Here is a 22790-nt window from a genome sequence, read left to right on the forward strand (position 1 = left end):
TAAGCAGCACCGTGAAAAAGATCAAATGGTGTTGCTTTTTTAAGAAAAAAAAAACATGTTACAGTTATGACTCTGAATAATTGTGCTGATACACTTTTAAAATTTGATTGGAGCAGTAGTTTTATTTTCTGTAATCCTTTAGTCAGACTCACAGCACTTCTGTTTTTGCCAGTTAGTTTCTGTTTTGTTTTTTTGAAAAAGAAAAAAGTTGTGTTGCGTTATGAGCAAAAAGTTGTACACGCCAGGGAAGTGACATCAATACTCCATATAAATATGCTCAAATATTGGAAATTAACCATGCGCCACCTTTTGTTTACACATTCATACACACACACACACATTACCAGTTTTTCTTAGACACTCCTATTTGTTGTTAAGCACTCATTGTCACCAAAGTGTGAAAAAAGCCTCTATTTGACACCCACCCACAACCACCTCTGTGGAGCCCTCCAAGAGGCGGTCACACACTTGTTGCCCCCTCCGCCCTTCACTCCAGCGCCGTTTGCCATGGATGTTTCAAATCCATCTGACCTGCCTGTGCTAATGGACGGCTATTTTGGGAGAGGGATGGCAAAACCGTCTGCTACTCACAACGGCCGCTGTGAAAAAAATACGGTTTGCTAAGAGGGAGGTTCTCCTGTGTATGTGTGTGTGTTCACAGCCAGCCATACCAGTGACTAAGTTCCATGTTGGGGTCATGTGTCGCTGTAGGCCATTGGGATTGCTGTTGAAACATGAGATATCTTACTCTTGCAAAACTAAGACTGAAATTAATTCCCCAGCAAGTACGTCTTGTCAATTTAGCCTTTTGCCCACATCATTATCTTGGTTTTATGAGGGCGTTTTATTTCGGATGTTTTATTTCTTCACCCTCTGAGGTGCTGCCAGTGTGTACATGTTCGTTACCTCAAAAATGTCCATCCTACGCAAATTTTAAAATAAATTTCTTCCTTTAGACAGATAAACCACATGGCAATTGTGCCACTTTTAAAAGGAAACACCTCATAGTAATATAAGCATTCAGGCCCTTTTGGAAAGAGCCTGATCAACAGGTTGAGCAGTGGAACATGCCAGTAGGTGAACATGCCTCTCTATTGCTTCTGTAAAATCATCTTGCTCTGTGGGACTTGACAAGCACAACACTGTTTCCATGAAGTAGTTAGGCTGAGTAAAATATAAATAAAAATAGAAAGCATTGATTTGCTCCCTATATTTAAAGTTTATTTTTTTAAAAAGAGGGAAGTTGCTGTAACAGCAGCTAAAACATTAAACATAAACCTATAAAGAAAAAACTTAAATAAAGAAGAAAAGCTGAAGAAAATGATGGAAAGAGTACAACATATTAAATACTGATACTTTTTTCAGTTGATGGGAGCAACGGTGCAGTGAAAGACTGGAAAGTTGTGTAACTTCTCTAAAAACAGCATTACTGAGACGGTAGCCCAATAATAAAATACTTTTTATTTCTCAAGATAAACTTCCAGAGAAATACAGAATTTCATCATCTACAGTGCATGTATCATTAGGATTCAGAGACCTGGAAAATCTCTGTACCTAAGGGAACAGGCTGAATATCAGTACTGAACCCTGGCTGTGATCTCCACACTGAAAACAGACACAAGTCTGTAGTGAAAATCTCTGCAGGAGCAAAAGAAAACTTCTAAAAAACATTGCCAGTGTGCACATTTTTTCCCTGCATTCACAAGTCCAAGTCAAAACTTAACCATTCAATGAAGAAAAGTCATACATAAACAAGATGCAGAAATGCTGCTGCCGTCTCTGGGTGGAAGCTAATTAAAGATGCACTGAGACGAAGCGGAAAACTGTCCTGTGGTCTGACCGATCGTGGATGTCCTGTGGTGTGGGATAAAGAAAAGGGCTTGATAATACCAAATTATTCTTTTTGTAGTTTTTTAAGACATTTCACAACAAGAAATTGGATGATTCTCGCAGGAGAATATCTGATTTAAATTAATAAAAGTATCTCATTTAAATAAATAAAAAATAGGGAAAAAAGGATACCTCATAGACGCTTTAAATTAAAAAAAATTGATGCAGTTTTGACTTAAATTTCTAATTTTTCCCTTCTCTCTTCCACTTCTTACACCTTTCACAATCTCTGAAGTGAAGTTATCACACATGACCATTTTCTTCCCCAGCTGCAGCAGATGTGCAGTTAACTAAGAAGACAGATTGTGTGCCAAATTATAGAGAAACAGCTTGTGTTTGGTGATATTTGCTGAGTTATTTGAAGCGTTGCATTTGAAATTACCTGCCACTTCAAACAAAGAAAACCAAGTTCATTTTTGCTCTTCTCCTTCTGTAGCACCTACTAGTACTGCGACTGCAACTTTATGTCATCTACATGCATGACAGGGATAATGCAGGGGGAAAAAGGTGTGAGTAGCGTCTGCAGGCCGGCTGGTTGGCTGAAATTACTTCATGATATGTTGATTGAGTATCATCTGTCATCAGCTGGAAAGAACTCCAGGCTTTGGGACATGAGAAATGAACTTGGTTGATATTATGAATGAAACTTTCTTTTTGATTTCATTAATAATTGAAGGTGCTGGAATGCTGTTTGTAATCGCACAGGCCCAGTTTAACCCCTAAGATTGGTTTAAATCTTCTCATCTGTTTGGGAACAGTGAGCAGAAGCCACCATGCTTGGCACTGAAATTAACTTACACATTTAGCCAGGTACCGAAAACTTATAAAACTTTACAGATGTTGCAAAATGGCCTCATTCTAAAGGATATTTGAAACTTGACATGAACTTTAAGCAGAATTGAGCATATGTGAAGCAGAAATGAAAGCAGAATAGTGTGACATTTTCTGCTTTCCAATGATTGATTCATGTAGAAGAAAATTCCATAAAAGAAGCGTGTATTTAATTACATGGCTTTAAATAGATCCTGTTCCACTTCACACTAACATTTTGCAATCCATTCGCCTGCAATAAGATTTTCATCCTACTCTCATGGTGAGGACATTATACATTAAACACTCCCTCACACACACAAAGTATGGGCCAGTTCCTCCTACTATTTCTCTTAATGTGTCCCTTGTGCTGGAGGTGTGTAGCTGCCAGCATTGTTCACTGGCTACGCTGGACTCTAACAGCTGTGTGTATTTACCGATGATAAACACACAAGTTGCTGCAGACATTTTAGCCCTGTAACTGTGTTTAGTAACTGGTAACCTTTATTTTTTATTTATTTGTTTTTTTTTTAATATAGGAATTGAAGAGCAATATTAAAAGTCTGTAGGTGCGCTTTTGCTGTTTTTCTTTTTTTTTTTTCTGCAGCTGTCTTTGTATCTGTTCAGTATCTGTCAGAAAAGCTGCACAGATAAGGCGTTCCTGCATGTTTGCACATCCAAGACTGGTCCCACTGGGCTGTGTGAGCTGTTCCTCCAGTGCAGCTCTGGGGTGTGGATCACAGGCTGTGCGACGGGGCCTCCTGATGCAGCTTCTGGGTCAGGCCGTTAGGAATTATTGGTAAGTCTGGAGATGCAGCTTCAGGGCTGGGCTCATTGACTCTATGAAAGGGTAGTTACTTGGGTGGGGCACATCACTGGCCTCCCACACTTAAACTGTTTAAGTTTTTGTTTTGTTTTGCTTTGTTTTAAATATGATGTGCTGGATCACTGGCAGGTAAAAAGGGCTTTTTTCCCTCCTCACTTTTGCCTATGAACTCATTAGATAGGTGTTTTCCCAAAGCTCAGTTCGGGCATGAGAGCTCATGAGAAGATTAAACAAATGAGAGTGAATTATTGCTCAAAAATATTAGCTGTAATAAAAATATAGAGAGAATTTATTAAAATTCTGCAAAATCAGAATGATAATTCATCCTGCCAACGCTCTGCTTGTATTTCCAAGCTCATTCTTTTATTCAAGCTCGAATTTCAAAGCATTTTTAAATATGCTGTGTTTGGAGCTGTTAATAATTTGGTGGAGTTGGGGGAGATTTAAAGGAATTTTGTGGTTTGCCAAACTTTGCCTAGGGAAACAAAACTCTCACAAACACTCACAGATTCTTTACACATGACTAATAGTGATATCAACACATACCAGATAAGGTACTGTATAGTGCTGCAGTTAAAGAGGGTATATTTTAGAACATCTCCGGCTGCAGCATTTGTGTCATTCCTCTTTCTCAGAATAAAAAGGAGAACTTTTTTTTTGTAAAGTGAAAGTGCAGCAAAGAGCAGCATTTACCATAGCTTATCATAACATTTGTGAGAGGAGTGCATTTCATATGCAAGGAATGTCTGACTCATTTTTCCTGTTTGTGTGCGCTTGTCAGTTATATCTTCAGAAAAGCTGATCTAAACAAGATTACTTAGATCATTTACACGTCTCTTCTCCCCGCAGAGCTCAGGGGACTGTTTTTTTAGCTGTCACTTTGCATAGACAACGGAGGCCTAACTACCCAGTTTTACATAGCAGTTGAAGCCTGATAGCACGCTTTCTTGGATAAGCTTCCTGCTTTAAATAAGCTCATGTGTTTTATGCTGTAAACCATTCACGAGTTCTTCAGCACTTTCAATCGTAGCAGATTACTCATCGTAAACGGAAACGACAATATTTTGTAACCATTTTTTTTTAAAATGGAGAACTTGAAGCAGCCAAATGAATCATACTTGTACGCATCTGAACTTTATTGGAAGGATTCAGCACGTGAAAATGCACACGTGTTCCCTCAGATGCGCCTTTTGCATTTTTATACTTGTAAGGTTGACGATGTTCAGTGCAGTTCCCTGTAGTTTATCTTTAATTGGTCCCACATGTACAGTGTCAGAGCACCAAATTCGTATTATTCCACAGGTTTAAGTAGTCCGTAAGCAACACACTGTTCACTCCTGTTTGGGCATCGTTTGCCAAAAGCAACTGTGCCCAGCTGTGTCGGGACATTTGATACATTTGTGGGCTCGTTTTAAAGATTGGAGGACAAAAAAGTTCAAACACTGTTGATCATTTAAATTAAACGTTATACAGTAAATGTTCTGTGCACAAGGACAAGAAGACAGTTTTAGTTTTAAACAAACTTTATTCAGCATTTTACTCGACCAGGAACAAATCATTTGACAAACTTTATTTTATTTCACTTTTTTTTTATATTACATTGTCTTACATTTGTCAAGGCCATTATCGATTATCAAAGGACTCAGTCTCTCCAACCCTGTCTGCATCTGCCTCAGTTCAATCTACAAATAGCCATGTCCACGTATAGGCCTGGGATTCAAAACTTCTTCACTCTATTTTCTCTGGGCCATCAGCACAGCACCAGACAATCCCCCCGTTTCATATCTCTCCAGCAGATGAACTGTCTAACCTTATGTTAGTGAGCATTACTCTAATTTAAAGTTCCCTTGATGGACTATGGCCAGCTGCCTCGGGGCAATGGCTCTCGACGACACTATCTTGTGATGGGATTATACAGACACATGCACACAAATGTCCTGTTTACCCCTTCCTGCTCAGCTTGATTTCACCAGTTTGCTCACACTTTTCAAGCTTTTTCCAGCTAGGTAGAAAGAGAAGGGGAATGTTCAGGAGTAAGCTTGAGAATCCTCTTTTCACTTCTCTTGTCATTGTGGAGTTCTGATTTATTTATTTTTTTAGCCATTTTAACTCTCACAGAAGCACTTGAGCAATTGCAACTCGCATTATTTCTCCTGTATTAACAGGACTTACAGGACTCCAAAACAGTTGCAACAGTTGCAAAGATTTGTTCTGATAAACAATCTTATCACTGAAGCTGGTGACTCAATGGTGACGTGCAACTTTGGTGGATGAGACTATAGCAAGTTTTACACATAAATTCCAGGTAATGTTGAGAGAATCAGGTCTGCACATTGTCCAGAGTTGGCTTTTCTCACATGTGATAGATGCATAGTGACACTTGAAATGCATTGTGCAGTTTAGGTTTGGGCAAAGAGCGGCGACTGGATAGTCTGCGCAGGAGGCGGGACGTGATGCAAACTCACTCTGTGAATTACCTGAACCTTTCACACATGTGCTCATTTGGACTTTACTTTCTACAAGGAGGCTGCCTGGGTAATGTCTGGTCCAACTGATATAGATATTTACATTCTAATATTCAGCTCCGCTGGTTAATGTTAGAAAAGTTCAGAGCTACAATGCATTTGAGAAAATGAAGAAATATTCCCTGTAAGATCTGACATGGAGGTAGCAGTCATGATTTTGACAGTTAAATGACAAGTTTATCAGCAAGACACTTAAATGAGAGAAAACACAATAAAGCTTCTGCGATAAACATACTTGAGTTTATTTCTGCATGACTGCAGAAGCATGTAGAAGCGACGGGTTGAATGTGTAGAATACAAGCCCTCCATTCTCACTGCGAGACATCAGACCCTCAAGGTGAGACATTTGTAGGACACAACAAGAAATTCAAAGGCTTCATTCTTGAAAAACGTGCAGTGTTTTGCACTTCCTCTCCCTCCCGGAGATAACGTTGCTATCCTCAGGGAAAGCAGCTGATTTATTGACAACACAGCACCGCAGCTGAAAGTTTTAAAAGCAGGGGATTTTTTTTTTTTTTTAACTTGAACATTTTATGGACTTTGAACCACGAGACACAGCGTGGCAAACGAGATGGAGACCTCATGACTCCCAACAGACAGGACAAGCGGGGAGGGATTGTCTCCCCCATCAGCTCTCTCTGTGGGACGCTTTTGTTCGATAAGATGTCATGCACCACACCCGATTTAAGTCATGTGCTCCTCATTGAATGACGACCAACACAAGTCAACAAGGATGTGTTTGTGTGTGTGTGTGTGTGTTTGAGCCACTCGGTACATTTTGCGCATGTTTGTTGTTTAAGGTCATATCGTCCATGTTGTGCTTGCATATCTCCGTGTATGTCTAAGTGCATATTTCTTTGCTGTGTAGCCAAAGTATGAAAGAATGTGCTGGACTGGAGAGAAGGTGCTGTGTCCCTGTGAGTGGGTGTATATGGTCTGGGTCAAGGCTTTTTAGTACATTAAGACCTTAACTCTGCTCCAGGGGACTCTTACTCCACACCCACGCCTCCATTTATTAAACTCTGGACTACATCAACATTCCTGGGATTAGACACAAACCATATAGCTACACATGCACTCGCGATATATTATTGCTGTGAGATACATTCATATATAGCCAGCATGAAACTGTTGGTCAGCCCTCATGTGAGAGCTTAATAGGGTCTTTTCAGATACGGCTTGGCTGTAATGAACAGAGGGACTGACACATTTATTCTGTATCTAAAGGCACTTTGCAAGATAATTAAGGTGGCTACAACCACATTTAAGTAAATTCTCCTTCATTTGCTCAGTATCTAAAAAATGGCCTTGAGTATTCCACCCGGGGGGGGCGTTGATGTCTCCAGTAATTCGCAGTATAATTTTGGATATCTGGTGACAACTCAGAAAAGGTTGAGTCACAACTTTAAGTTCTTTTTTAATTTCACTTTTGCAGTTTTGTTATGTTTAGGCACCAAAACTGCGTGATTATGGTTAGGAAAATATTTTTGGTAACCATTTCCTGGAAGACTGTCTCTTTTTAGGTGAGTCACGATGAAAAACATTAACCAGCCCCAATATGATTTTCCTGATTTTCTGTCAAAAATGTGTTACAGTGGCTTGAGAGGTTTTCTTAATTCACTTCAGTTGTGTGAATTAACTTGCCAAATTACATTCGTCGCCTCGAAGCACGATGTATTGTAAAGTAAAGGCCAGAAAACAGAGAAAATCCCAATATTCAAACATTAAACTGAACAAGCACTTGGCAACAGTGGGAAGGAAAAACTCCCATTTAACAGGAACAAACCTCTGTCAGAACCAGGCTCAGTCAGGGGCAGCAATCCAGTTAATGGTACATAGTTCTGGCTTGTGAGCACAGAACGCCCGCCCACTGACTTCTATTAACGAGGGGCAGCCAATCAGAAGAAAGGAGGATGAACTAAGGGGCTGCACCAGTAATGTCCAGTATAATATAAGGATGATGTTGCTATAAATTGACTCCAGCAGTATCCAAACATTTTTTAAAAATGGAGCTGGATATAAGCACAATATAACACACACACACACACATATATATGGAGGTAATACACAGTGCTCTCTTTTGTACAGGGTATAAACAGCATACTGAAGCTCCCTCTCTCTCACTGTCACACGCACTTCCTGTTAAGCCTTTAATCACAAACATGCTCATTTTCAGTCCTCATGTTTACCCAGACAGATCAATCCAGCTGATCCAGCAGCTGCTGGACCTTGATCTCAAACTACCCCTGACAGATAGAGCCCCTGTTGGACGACATGCTCACTTTACTGCATGGGTAGAAGAAGGGATATCATTTATTTAGGCTGCAAATACCAAATTTATGATTGTGTGTGATTGTATGTAAATGTAGTCTATCTAGTGGTCCAGTGGAGCTCTCTTAGAGGGGTATCATTATGTATGAGTGTGCATATATTTGCACGTACAGTGTTATTTCTTTGCCTCTGTACTGGTTTATGGTTGCACACATATATTCCTCTATGTATTTCACCTGTGCGTGCGCCTGCATGCCTACATAGTGGGTGCTTGCTTCTGCATTAGCATGTGTGTGTCAAGAGCATGGGTTGTAACTCACTTTGACTTCGAGCGAGGCCCCTGGCAGGGAAAGCTGTGGGCCTGGCAGGTCTCAGCAGGGCTCTAAAGCGGCTCAGCTCAGCTCCGCTGGTGGCTGCAGGCCCGTCTCCATGTCACTCGGAAGATGTGTTCACAAGAACTCCTTACTGGGAGGCCTCCAGCAAGAAAGCAGGATAATGTCATCATGTCTTATTGCTGGCAGCCATGTTAGCTCCACAATAGGTTCAGAGAGACTGTGCTGTAGAGAAGCACAGAGATTCATGCCAGTTGATTTGTACAGTGTTTGCCATTTTCCCATTATTAATGGCAGCAAGGCCACTGTTAGAGCTGCTGCAGGCCTGTCAGGTCTGCCTTAGAGAATAGGCAACTATGTGGCACCTCTTAAATTTTATCTCTGGCTCTTTCTATTCAACTTTCTAAAAGTACACAAAACAAATTAAAAGATTAATAATAATATCTGACAAGGAATTGACTTAAAAGTTGCTATACTTAATTCTGAAATTGATATATTTAGTTTAAGTAGCAGTATTATAAAACAAGGGTTAGCAGCCAGCTTAGCTCTGTAAAATATGTATTAGACAAAGTCAAAAATGTATATTTTTAAAATTTATATCCCATATGTTTAATGCACATACAGTCAAAATAGAAGAAAAAGTATGTTTTTTGGGATTTATTTTTAAAGAGCGGGTGATTTATGTGAGGAAATGTTCCCCGATAAACAGAAACTGGACCCAGTAGCAATATGAAGTAAGAGGAACTCACGTAGCTCTTAGATGAAAATGCCTGCTAGGCAGCAAAGTATAATTTCTGTGTGCTACAGTAAACAAAACAAGTCCAAACACATCAATCACATATCAAAGGTCACGAGGCTTATCTCAGAATACAGAGTATGTCTTTAAAATATGGGTGCTGTTCTCAAGTATCTTTTTCAAAGTACTAAAAGTGGTTTCAGAACATAACTGGTGTGTGGGTAAAACAGCAAATAACAAGTAAAAAAATTTTATTTCATTCTTTTATTTATTTATTGTAAAGTAGAACAAGTTTGATGTAATTATCCGTTTTCTGGTTCAAATGCTTCTTCACTTCCTAAAAGCAAACAACACAGAGAAATCATTAAGAGTTAAAAACACTGGAAACACTTTCATCTCCAACAAAGGGATCATTGTGGTTTTTCTTTCAGATGTTATAATCAAAAATGTCCCAAAAAAAGGAAAGAAAGAGGAGAGGTACTAAGCCAGTTCCCTAGTTGACATCTAAAAATGACATGCTGTCTTCTGGCCCTGGTATTTCTAGAAAAAAAATGCAGCATTATATATATATAATATAATATAATATAGTTTCACTATTATCTCAACAATTCACAAATTTAGATTTTTGCCATTATTGTATTTAAATGCATCGTTCATTGCCATGAATTCACAATAAATTTAATATAATCTAAAGATGTCATGTAGCTCAGCACAAGCAGCCTGCCTGCCTGGATTGCTCGGGCCGAGTAGGTTGAGACAGGGAATGAAATGCATAAAGACGTGGATGTGGAAAGTGGGTGAAGCAACTAAAAGAGGGAGAAAACACAAAGATAGAGTCGTGGGACGAAGGTGGAATCGGGTACAGAGAAGCGAGAGCGGAGCCATAGTGAGAGCGAGGTTACGGCCTGGACCCTGACCCAGATTTTAAATATGGTCTCTGACAACCTGATCTGACCATGCTGCTGTGTGGTCTTCCTGTCTTTCCATTCGTTATGGGTGCATGACGACCACAGAAATCTCCTCCTAGCTCTCCATGCAGTCGTTTGACGAGATGGAGCACGTTCGTTTAATGCCGCATTAAAGTGACGCCAAGCTCGAGGTCAGACGTCGCAAGGTCCTCTTTTGTGATTTTCAAAAATGTACATGCTCATCCAGCAACGATGGAGAGAGAGCTAGAAAATGGAGATCCATATAATTACTTTATGCAGCTGCTTAAAAACAGAGGTTTGTCAGTATTATGAATAAGAACATTTTCCATGCAGACTGGAAAAAGTCTTAAACTCAAAGGGTAGAAAATTTATTTATGTACCAGCAAAGAGAAGAACACTCTGTGCAAAACAAAGTCACTGGCAGTTTGTAGGAGCTCGGCTTTTAGTTTTGCTGGTTTGCTGACAATGCGTACGCCTGCTTGGTTACTTAATGGCCAAGAAGGAGCAAATGCACATACTCATATCAGCAAACGTACATGCTCAAAAAAACAAGAATCTACATAATTTCTCTTAAATCTTTCTGCTTGCAACAAAAGGTTTTCATTCTTAAAATATTTTTTAATTTTTAAAAAAATCCATACAGGGATAGAAAAATGTACAATTTGAAGAAGTAGGCAGATCATTTCTCTGTGTACCAGTAAGAGAAGAACACTGGGTGCAAGCTGAAGTCTTTGGCAGAGGTTGCTGGCACTCGCTTTTTGCTTTTGCTGGTTTGCTGGCAATGCCTACGCCTGTTTGGTTACTTAATGGCCAAGCAGGAGCTATAACCAAGCCAGCTCCTTTAGAAGAAGAAATCAAGATTTTGGGGCATTTGGCAGAGTTAATGGGATTATTTTTTAATAGCCAGTATTAATAATTCATAATAAAATCCTATCAGAGAGACACTATCATAGTAGTGTCTGTTGTAAAGCTGCGGTTTTTATTTGCTCCATTATTACTAGCAAAATAAAACGGGGAATGGGTATGACGTTGTCTTTATATTTGGGAGGTATTACAGTTTATAGGGGGGCCGAATGTCGGTGTACATTTCTTGAATTTATAGCCTGCCTCTGTGGATAAACATAAACCGACACACACACACATGCGCACAACTACACTGTGTGTTGAGATCACTGGGAGTTAGGTGACAGATACTGAGAATGCCTGGGCCTAAATTAAGCCCACTGCTTCATCAAAAACATCCTGCCTTTCTGCTCAGGCTGAGATTGTGTTCGCTTTTCACGGGGAGCTCAGGTAAGCTAGTGGGGGCAAACGCACTTTTATTCACACGCACGCTCAAGCATTACATTTTGTTACAGAGGCTGTGAGAAGCGATGGAAAACTGTCCTGTTTAATCTTTTTAAAAAAATAAGCGCTATTGCTCATATTATTCTTATCACATATTTGCGATGATAAAATTGACTCGCTGCAGCGTTGCTTTTTGTTGTGCCAAGAACAAAGACATGGAAAAAATGTAATATTGCTTTATAACCGTCGCTCCTTCTCTGCAAATAAAAGACATGCACCGCTTGGGATAATTCCTTAAATGTACTGTATAAATTCTTTAAATGATGACAACATAGCTGAGCTTAGCCGAGTTGACACTCGCATGCATACATGCACACAGATGTCGTTAGAATTCTAGAAATGTTCCTAGTGCTGTAGGTGTGTGGCGAGAAGTTAAAATAAAGAGTTTTACATAAAAAAAAAAACATAAAAGTAGCTCATAAAACACGTTTTACTTTAACGTAAACACTCAAATAAAAATCTATACATGACACAATGAATGCATTATTTTGATTTTTTACAGTGAGGATCTGTTCAGAATGAGTTCTCCTCTAAAACACACGAAGGCATGACCTTTGCTTCAAATGCAGCATTGTTCTTCTGTTCAGTTACTTCTAGGAAATGTTTTGAGTACCTCTTTCCATATGCTTGCTGGGAAGGAGAATAAATTCACCTGTATATACACACGATCACAGTGTGACCTATATACAGTAACAAAGAGCCAAAAAATTGGGTGTGAGCATAGGAGGCTAAGGAGGCCAGGAGGGAGGGAGGCAGGGGAAGGAGGAGGAGGCGAGTATCTGCACCACTCTGCTCCAGCTCCGACTCTACTGGTGACCCCGCGGCTGTAAATCTGAAAGCAGAAGACCATTCCTCACTTCTTGTTTTTTCCTTTCTCCTTTTCACTCTCTGGCCCTTTCACATATCAGCGTCTGTGAATGACTTTCAGTATTTGATCTCGGCTCATTACATCTGCTCGGCAAGTCACAGTAGGATATTTAGTTTTACAAGTGAGATCGGGAGGTGAAAATAAGCGTTTAGTTGCAGATGTTTGGGACTTTTTCAAACAACAACTTGAAGTTAATCAGATTTGATGTGACCGTCACCACAGCAAATGTCACTGTTGGCCTCTTTGTGTTAACAGGCAGCTTAATTAAGCAGTCACGCTGCCTCGACGTTCAGTTCGGTAAGCAGAGCTACATCGCGAAAACAAGTATTAAGCCATTTTTACTCGTGCTCATTAAGCATGCATGTCTTCTTATTTACACCCACTTCAAAGCTTTCTGTGTGACAGTTGCCAAGCGGGGGAAAAAAATGAAAGGGAAAAGGCGAGAATAAGAGAAGAGACTCACTAATACAGTCAATTTCCAGGAAAACCTGACTGTGACCAGTTAATTATCTTGATGCCTAACACACAACATGTCTGTCTTAGCCCGAATTCAATGCCGTGGGAGCTGTTAGAAAAGAACAAAATTTGGTGACGGCCAGGTAGAGGTTTTTAATGCAGGTCCCACCGCTTTTCACCAAACTACGACTGAAATGTTTGTCAAAATGACACTAAAGGTATAATATCTGCAGGGGAGTTGCGTTTCCCTAGCAAAGTCTTCCCAAATGAGTCCTCCTAATGTAACAGAGTAAACAATTCTTGGCTTCTAGTTTTAGAGCCAACTTCCAAATTTTAATGTTTACCTACCTAATTCCCTCCAGCATGAGACTGGGTGGAAAAACTGCCATACGACCGAATCACAATTCCAAAACCTTAATGAATGACTGTTTTAGTTAGGATTTTTCAGGGATCATTGTGCATTACCTGTCAAAATTAACTATATCGGCATTTCTGAAGACACTACCGGAGTCTGTGTGTGGCTTAGTATGAAAATGTCCATGAGCAAAAGACTAATATACATTCTCATGTGTGTGATCTGAGATCATAACTCTGTGAAACAGTATCAACACTGGAAATGTGGCCTGCTCTTTAAGAGCTGCTATTTTGCCAACAAAGAATGCCCAAAGCTTCATTACTAATCGAACTATATGACAAGACTGACGAGAGAACCTCAGAAGGAAACTGAAAACACAATGAAGATTTAAGCTTTACCAGATTTTAAGAAAATGATCAAGACTGTGATTTTCCCACATGCCGTATTTAGTCCCACAAGGATCCTGTCAAGATCACGTCTGACCTTTTATTTCTTGTTATTTTACAGTGATTTAACAAAAACTACAGCAGGGAGAAGAGTATAAATACTATTAAAATATTACAGCTGGTGTTTCTGACACAATCAGACAACATTATGTCAGCTGAATAATAGAAACCCAGGCAGACGTCACAATATTTTGGACGTCAGACAGCATCCTGTCAAAAAGACTGCAGTATGCCCAGTTTTTGTTTGGGTTTTTTTGCATTCTCTCTCGTAGTTTTATGAATGTAACACACAACATTTTGGAGCGCGCGCACACACACACAAGTGAGCCAACAGAAAGATGATATTGGTTCTGTCAGTTGTGGCGATGGAAAGCAACACAGTCATTGTCCCTGATCACTGAATCTCGGTCAGTGTGCTAGCAAAATACGGTGTAATCTGTTTCATTATACCACCTTAGAAAAATACAAGCCAATAATATTATGCTTGGTCAAGTAGGAGTCATGATACCTTTTCCACTGCTTAGCTGTCAGCTTAGAACAGGAAACTTGGGTTACAGTTTGCATAGGCTCACCACAATTGGACAACGGAAAATTGGAAAAATGTTGCCTGGTCTGATGAGTCTTTATTTGGAAGGTGCGGTCAGTATTTGGTGCAAACAACATGAAAGCATGGATTCATCCTGCCTCGTATCAACAGTTCAGCCTCGTGGTGGTGGTGTATCAGTGTGGCAGACATTTTCATATTTTGGGCTCCTCAAGTACCAGCTGAGCATTTTTTAAACACCACAGTCTACCTGAGTACTGTTGCTGACCATAGTGTACCCGTCTTCTTCTGGCTGCTTCCAGGAGGATAACACACCATATCACAAAGCTCAAATCATCTCAGGCTATTTCTTTAAATGAGTTCCCTATCCTCAAATTGCCTCCACAATCACCAGATCTCTATCCAACAGTGCACCTCTCGGATGTACAGTCAACAAATCTACAGCAAGTGTGTGATTCTATCAAGTCAATATGAACTAAAATCTCTAAGGAATGTTTCCAGCAGCTTTTTGAATCTGTAGCGTGAAGAATGAAAGCAGTTCTGAAGGCAAAAGGGGCTCCAACCAACTACTAGCAAAGAATAACTAATGAAGTGTCTCGTGAGTGCATATATCTGATAGAAAGCGAGGAAGTCTCCTAAATAGGTCCCCGTTTAATTTAAAAGTTACATATAATCTAAACATTTAAATGGTAGTGTTTGCTGGAGTTGACGCATGACTTAGATTTCCAAAATCCAACAGACAGCAAGACCCTTAGGCATGAACTTACCTTCCGTTTTAGTTTGAGCTCAGCTTATAGCGGTGATTCTGAATTGGATTATTTGTATTTGAGATGCAGTAGCTGATAAAATCTACAAGCACCCTGCAGGTAAAACTGCAAACTCGCACAAATGATGTGAAGAGTGGCTGAAATTCTGAGAATTATTCCTGGAGGGATTGCTCATTGTATAAACGGGATGCTTATTCAAGCTTTTGACATTTTAAATGATGAAAGAAGTTGTGTAGTTCTTTAATAGCTTTTTAAATACTGGCTTTGTTAGCTTTGCACACTGTTGGATACGGATGGGTAGAGAGGGGAGGATGGCAGGCTGGGGTCTGATGAGGGGAATTTCGCACACTGACAAAGTTTAGCCAAGTTTATCTTACAAACTCCATCACCTCCTGACCCACCCCCTTCCACCACCATCCTCCCGTACAGCTTTTAGGAAAATGGGAGTGCTTATTCTCTTATGTGCATGTGCTTCTTAACAAGTTGATTTATGAAACAAGTGTAACTGTTTCTAAGGCTTTGTTGGCAGGATAAGCAGCGTTGCATTTATTCCGGCCTCTACATCTCCTCAGCTGATGTTGCTTAAAGGCATTTGTATCCTCCCCTGGCTTAATACAGCCCGAGACAATTTGGCAATTATTCGCACAGTTTGAAATGTCAGCAGACGTGAGAAAACTGAGAGGACATGAGTCTGTGATTCATTGTTGTGTCAATATTTCCAAATAAGAACAGGCTCACTGTGCTGTAGCTCCACGTAATCACTTTTAAGTATGATTAAAACCGATACCTTTTAATGGAGCCATACAGGCGTACACACCTTTCCAAATGTAGGTGGTGGGAAAAGGAAACTGAGAATTGTTGGCGATGAGCATATACTGTATCTCTCAAGTCCTCCATTTATATTCATTATATGCGTTGGCGCACGCGTGTTTGAATGAACTGGTTTGTTTTGAGCACCCTGAGCTTTCAAAGAAATAGCTCGGCATTTTTGAGAAGCACGCGCACTTTCTTTCTGGCCAAGAGTTAGATGAGAAGATTGATACCATTCCTGTGTCTGTAGGGTGAACGCGCAGCTGGAGCCAGGAGCTGTGACGCAACTTGTTTTAATTCAGTTTAGGGATGAAATGATTAGGTGATTGATCGGTTAGTAGATTGACGGAAAATTAATCAGACTTGTCTGTGTTAATGCAATTATCTCTGCAGTCATTTCGACAGCAAAAATGTGAAAATACTGCCAGTGCACACTTCTAAAATGCCAGAATGTGATGATTTTCCTTGCAGTTTTCTTACATGTTATAGATATAATTATTAACTGAGGAGGAAAACTGCTAATTAAGCACTTATGCACATAAGTTACAAGCAAAGTTTAAAAGCTGGAAAACACCAGTGCAGTCATCTCTACACCACGGTGCTGGACGGCAACAACATCATCACATTAATCAATACCAGCTGATGTATAACTCTGAGGAGATAGTTACTATCAGGGTTATGTGAAAGCTGATTACTTTCCTCACTGTTTGCTCAGGTTGAGCCTGTTGTCAAGGGCTGATTGGCTGAAAGCAGGTCAAGAAGGTTCTGTCTCTCTATTTATTTATTTTTTTTTCTTTTAAAGAGGGGCACACAAGAAATGCCTGCTCCGCTTTTGATCGCCTCGACACTTTTGTTTGCAGTGTTTGCTCTAGATTTGAGTGGCTTTCAGATCCTGCCGGCACACACCCTAATGGTTAAAGTCTCTTTGCATAAAGATTGGAAACGCGAACGTGGCTAATATGACTCGGCCTGTCAGCTCAGTAATTAGCTCGTTTTATCTCCATCAATTACAGCTGTACAGAAAGGATTAGGTAAACAAAGGTATTTTGTGTCAGACTCATACCTTGTTAGAAACTGGACGATAACAAGAAGACTTGAGGTTGCCAAGAAATCACACATTAGCCCTTTGAAACTAACAAACTAGTCTTTTATCACTTAATGAGGTGCTTGTAGGTGGAATTTTTATTAACTTATAACAGAGACAGCATGGCTTCTTTCACATTTTTGTATTAGGCATTATCCCACAAAGAGGATGCCCACAGATTTTTGGTCCCTCACAAGGAGATGCGATTCAGAGTAAAAGGAAACTTGTGGTTTAACTGTTTAAGATTTATTTTACTCAAACATATTAGACTTTTCTGTCAAAGACGTTTGCAGACAACATTAAATTTAAAAGAGAGCAATTAAAGAGGTGTGTGACACTCTTTTTTTCTTTAATATTATAATATGTTAGAGTGATGAGCCAATGAGCCACAAGCTCGGGCTTCAGACTGCTCCAAACACTCAGTTTCAGGCAGGTTATTTTCTAGTCATGGCTCTTTATAATGTGAATAAATGTGGATGTCCTGGTCATATGAATAACGCCGAAGCCCCACCCATCCACCGTCCAAATCCTTTGCTTGTGAGGGGCTACCAATCAGCAGAAAGTTAACGTAAAGGGAGTTAAAATAGCTTATTCCACTAGTTGAACTGAGAGCCTGAACAGTATTAAAACAAGGGATTATTTTGAACTCTGAATCATGCAGGGCTACTCTAGTAGAGTCCAAGAATAAAAATAAGTGTTGGAAATGAGCATAATAGGTTCTCTTTAAGTGTTTTTTCCACATAGCGATGAAAGAAGAAGAAGAAGGTGTATTGGAGAAAAAAGTCAACATTAAAAGTGGCGACATGACCACAGGAATTTGCCTCAATCGGAAACCATGTTTACGCCGTTCCTGCGCGGACTCTAAGTTGTACATGTTGTTTGCAGTCAGACATCTACGCTGCCCAAAATTACCCATCCTGTGTGTCAACGAGATAAGTCAACACAAAAACAGCCAAGTACGACAAGAAAACACAAGAGGCACGAAGAATGAAAAATGAAACCCTGTCAACCCAAATAAGAACATCATGCAAGCTCTTCTGAATATTTGGGATGCAAATGTAACAGATATTTCCAAAACTGTTGGTTTTGGAGTCTAGCCTGCACTGCACCGCTGTTCTTATGCCCAAGGAATGAGGAGGAAGTTCCAAGAAGGCACATTTCTGGGTCGCCTCAGGCCTGGCTGTCACGCCGCGGCTCCTATTACTCCTGCGCCAACATGAAACAGCTCGTCGTTTAAAACTAAAAAGATGTGCTCCACACACAGGCGGCATATTCATGTCCACATCAGTTGCAAAGATTACTGTGAGAAAAAACAATGCAGGTGCTGATATTTCACAGACCTGTCAGCTGTGCAGCTCAACAATACATGCACACAACAAAAGAGAGCATAAAGGACATAAAAACACATGCACAACCTGCCTTTTCTTCTGAAAAACTACTATGAAAGGATCATGCTGCTCCTGTGACTGATGATTTTGCCAACATAAAGACTGAAAAAGCAGCAATTGATGTTTTCCAAGTGGCTTGAAAAACTTCCACTGACAGTTTCGATTGAAGCGGAAAACCTCTTTTCTGTAATGGAAGAAGGTTTTGGGGGAAGATGGGTTTTCCCTTTTTGTAATATCCTCAGAGCCATGCTTGGCACCGACGCCCTCTGGACTGGAGGATCTTGGCTCGGAGCAGACAATGGGGCTTCAAGTGAGTCACAGCAAGTAGAAGAAAAGATCAGAGAAACCATAAAGCTTTGTCATGCTGCTGATTAGCTGGAACTGTTAATTTCATTCTCTTGTTAACAACAAATGTTACAGGGAAGTTTTAGGGATCGCAAGCTTTTGAATTTAATGGAACACCGCGCTAAAAGTGGCCCGAGCGGCAGCTCACCATTAACCCTCTTAGCTGTGAAGAGCAGCAAAGAGTGCGAGGAGTAAAATGGCCACCTTCTCATTTCACCCGCTGAAGTGCTTGGACTGATAAAACACTCACTGCTGCGGGTTTGTTTGGTGAGAATTGGCTGCGGAGCCACTTCTTTGGCAAATGATCTTCCTGCCAAAACAAACAGCCGCTTTTCTTCACCCCTTATCCACATACGCACACAAACACACACATTTTACTTGCTGACTCCACACAATGGCATGACTGTATCTGCAGCACCAAACAGACATCTGCCAATCGCCCTGTGGAGCTCATTGTTACTCAACACCGGGGCACACAAACGCTGAGCCGAGTTCAGTCTCCAACAGATTTTTGCACTGCAACGAGAAAGTTGCCAATGAGGTCTGCCAACGTGCATCGCTGACCCCGAATAGCCAGAAAACAACTGGAACCTGATGTGCCCCCGGACTGTGGTGGGTAAGACAGAGAGAAGACAAGAGAAAAGGAAAGGAGGCTGAACTTGAACTCAGCTCAGGCAGCAAAGCACCTCTCAGCTACGAGGACTGCATTCCTCTGCATACTACACAAACATCGGCACTGTATCTGCACTTGCATATTCAAACAGAATGACAAAGATCAACAGCTGACGATGAAGCATGGCTGCTGATTGAAGTCATGGCTCAGTACCTGCAAGCAGTTACGCATACCCTATAGAAGACTAACAGAAGGGAACAATATGGCCGGGTGCATTTGTGTGCCACATTTGTGTTTACAGTTATAATCCAGCAAGTCTAAAGATCTCATATGGCTATGTGTACAAAAGACACACCTCCTTCTCTTATTTCTCTTATCGCTAAAGCCTGGGAGGCATGTGCAGAGTTTATTTTGACCTTTCTGTCTTCCTACAGCATGATCTGACTGCTGTGTGCAGCAAAGCCTTGGTTTTTTGTTTGTTTGTTTCATTTACCACTGCAGCATGCCGTTTCCAGATCTCTTCAAAAAGTGGCAACTGAAATGTATTTCTTCAAGAGTTTATTTATCGATGCTGGAATTCATAAGTGGATCTTTTACATCACGCAGTCACTGCAAACTGAGTCATAGAAGCTATTCATAAATCGAGCCAGTGATTTACTTCCACCACTCAAAACGTAAGGAATGTCTTAGCTAGTAGAGACAGTAATAATGTGTAAATCAGTCACTGGGAAACATTTGTAGCTCCATCTAATAAAAAGCAATCATTGGTGCCAACAGGAGGTCACTGTAGTACCAGCATAACCATGAAACATTTCCATGGTATGCATTAAAAGTAGCTGCCAATTTTATGTGTGACTGTAATACTTTTTATATGTACATTCACAGAGGGATATTTCGTGTGGGTCTCAGAGTGAACAGTATTCAAATGATTTAAACTGGATTAGTGGACAGCTGATGTTTCGGGGCCTCCGGTATACCCAGCGGATAGCAGGCCAAGAGTTCCTGTTCGATGTGCCAATCACTGGTCATGAAAGCAGATGCATTTTTAAAAAGAGAAACTGTTGTCAGGCAGCAGATGACAGGTTCAAAATTGCATTTCGGCTAGTGTGTTCCCCGTTTTGCTTCCCTGCAAGCAAGCGAAGCCCACTCAAACATCACAAGTCAACCAATGGAATCCAAAAAGGGTCCGCTACCAAAACTTTTGTGCTGTCTTAAAACCTGGTTTCAAAGAGCAGAGGTGGGTGTTACACAACTAGTGACATTTTTACTTGTGTTTGACCCGTTGTCCCAATTTTTCCCAGCGAACATTGTGAATATGTTCTTACTTTCTTTGTAGAAAAAATGAGTAGTGTGAGAAATAATACTTTTTCTTCAGCATCTCCGCTGCCTGTTCCTACCCCAGCTCAACCTGTTATTTTACAAAGATCTCTGTTCAAAACTGTCTTTCAGTCTTATCAGTTTGCTTTCATTAATCAAGACCAGAACGCTATCATCCACCCATTAAAAACAGAAAAACAGCTTGTCGCCTCTCTTCTCAGTAGTTACAGGCTAATCTTAAAATTACCTTTTATTGCTAACATTTTGGAGAATGTCATAGCTAGGTGGTTTGGACAAAAAAAAGCATCTTGGTAGATTTCAGTCTGGCTTTCATAGACCTCATCAAAACAGCTCTTCTTAGAGTCTCAAACAACCTCTCGATCCGAAGTGGTTCACGGAAATGTTCTGTTTTGCTGATGTTGTTCTGACCTCTGCCATTGACACTGATGACAATCACGTTATTTGTCATAGGCTGAGATACTGGTCGGTCTCTATCGGCGTTCTCTTTTAGGGCCCTTACTGTTTCTCTTATATCTGTTCGTTCTTTAACACATTTTGAGCACTCAGAAGGACATTTCTTAGCATGGCTATGCAGATGACATTCAGTTATATATCTATTTTAAGCTCCAAGATATTTCTGTTGCACATCAAACTTATGCGAATAGATTCTATTAAAAGTTGTTTAGCTGACAATTTTTGCCAACTTAATGAAGAAAAAACAGAAGTTCCTGTTTGTGCCTTTAAGGCTACGTTCACACTGCAGGCGAAAGCGCATCAAATCCGACTTTTTTGACCCTATGCGACCCATATCCGATCATGGTATGACAGTGCGAACAGCACAAATCCGATATTTTCAAATCCGATCTGGGTCTGAATCCGATACATATCTGATGTTTTAGAAAGCGACTGCTGTTTGAACGGTCATGTCGCATTAAATCCGTCTTTTACGTCACTGACACAAGACAGACGCCAGTTATCAGCCCTGGCCATCCAGTGTAGATGTTAGTGAAACTGCTGGGAAGACAACGTTGGAGAAACGTGAACATTTTATTTGTACTGTATAATCTGCAGATACTGACAGAAATCTGCAACTATCCTTTGAAGCACCGCTCCTCTCTAAAACAGCAATAGAGATAATTATTAGGCCATATGTAAGTAACAAAATAACTTTATAACTTAAAGCAAAATTGGGAAATGTAAAGTCTGAAACAAGTCTTTATATTAAGAGCCATCAGTCAAACAATACTGGTTGGTCTGGGTCTAAACAGAGCGTGCTGTGTGTGATGTCTTCTTCTGCGCATGCGGGCCACTTTGAGCGTTCACACTAGAGCGCGTTTGCTGTTACATTTTATTTGTAGTGTGAACAAGCAGACAAAAAAATCGGATTTGATAAAAAAAAATCGGAATTGAGCATTAAGACCTGCAGTGTGAACGTAGCCTAAGAGATTTGTGCCTACGGTTATGGAAACTCGGCTCGCCTTGCCACTTTTGCCAAATTTTCTATCAGGAATGTTTGTGTAACTTCTGACTCCGCTTTCACTTTGGTTGCTCGCGTTAAATCTCTGGCTTGCTCTTGTTTTTAATCACTTAAGTTGGCAAGGACAAGGACTGGCATACATCAGTGGAAGTTTTTACCCATACATCCCCAGCAGGTCCCTCTCCAGCAATCTCTCCATCTGAGCCTGAAATCTGTGAACATTGGGGTATCTTTTAAAAGGCAGCTAAAAACTTACCTTCTGTTCAGAATTTTTGTTTGCAAGCAGAAGCCAATCAGAAGAAAGCTGTCTTAAAGCAGTGGTTCTCAAATGGTGGGGTGTTGAATCACTGCAGGTGGGACTCAAACAACCAGGTGAAAAATATGGGTTAAAAAAAGGGTTATTTTTAGAGAAAATAAAGGGTTTGCTTATGTTAATCTCCTGACCTTTAAGTAAAAGTCAGCTTGAATCCTTCTTTGCACTGTTAATGATTGAGTGTGGGGTGTGAACATTTTTTGCCTTCTGAAATGGGGCGTGCCAGAAAAAGTTTCGGAACATCTGGCTTAAAGAACGGGGAAGTGCACTAAAATGGCTTATTTCAGTCAGAGTGACGGAGAGGCTCCACAGAGGCCCAGTATAACATAAATAAGGATTAT

The 22790-nt window shown here is 40.4% G+C and overlaps 1 long non-coding RNA gene across 2 annotated transcripts in view; it reads right to left on the bottom strand.

The window, feature by feature from the left end:
• The window catches only part of LOC120729141, a 38973-nt gene that overhangs the window by 9172 nt on the left and 7011 nt on the right, over positions 1 to 22790 (bottom strand). The window contains exon 2 of one of the 2 annotated variants that reach the window (XR_005694852.1): positions 8643 to 9727. This is a non-coding gene — a long non-coding RNA (uncharacterized LOC120729141). The remainder of the gene's footprint in view (positions 1 to 8642; positions 9728 to 22790) is intronic. The other variant, XR_005694853.1, reaches the window with a different exon arrangement.

The sequence above is a fragment of the Simochromis diagramma genome, unplaced genomic scaffold (genome assembly GCF_900408965.1).
Source record: "Simochromis diagramma unplaced genomic scaffold, fSimDia1.1 OVJJ01000302.1, whole genome shotgun sequence".
Lineage (NCBI taxonomy): Eukaryota > Metazoa > Chordata > Actinopteri > Cichliformes > Cichlidae > Simochromis > Simochromis diagramma.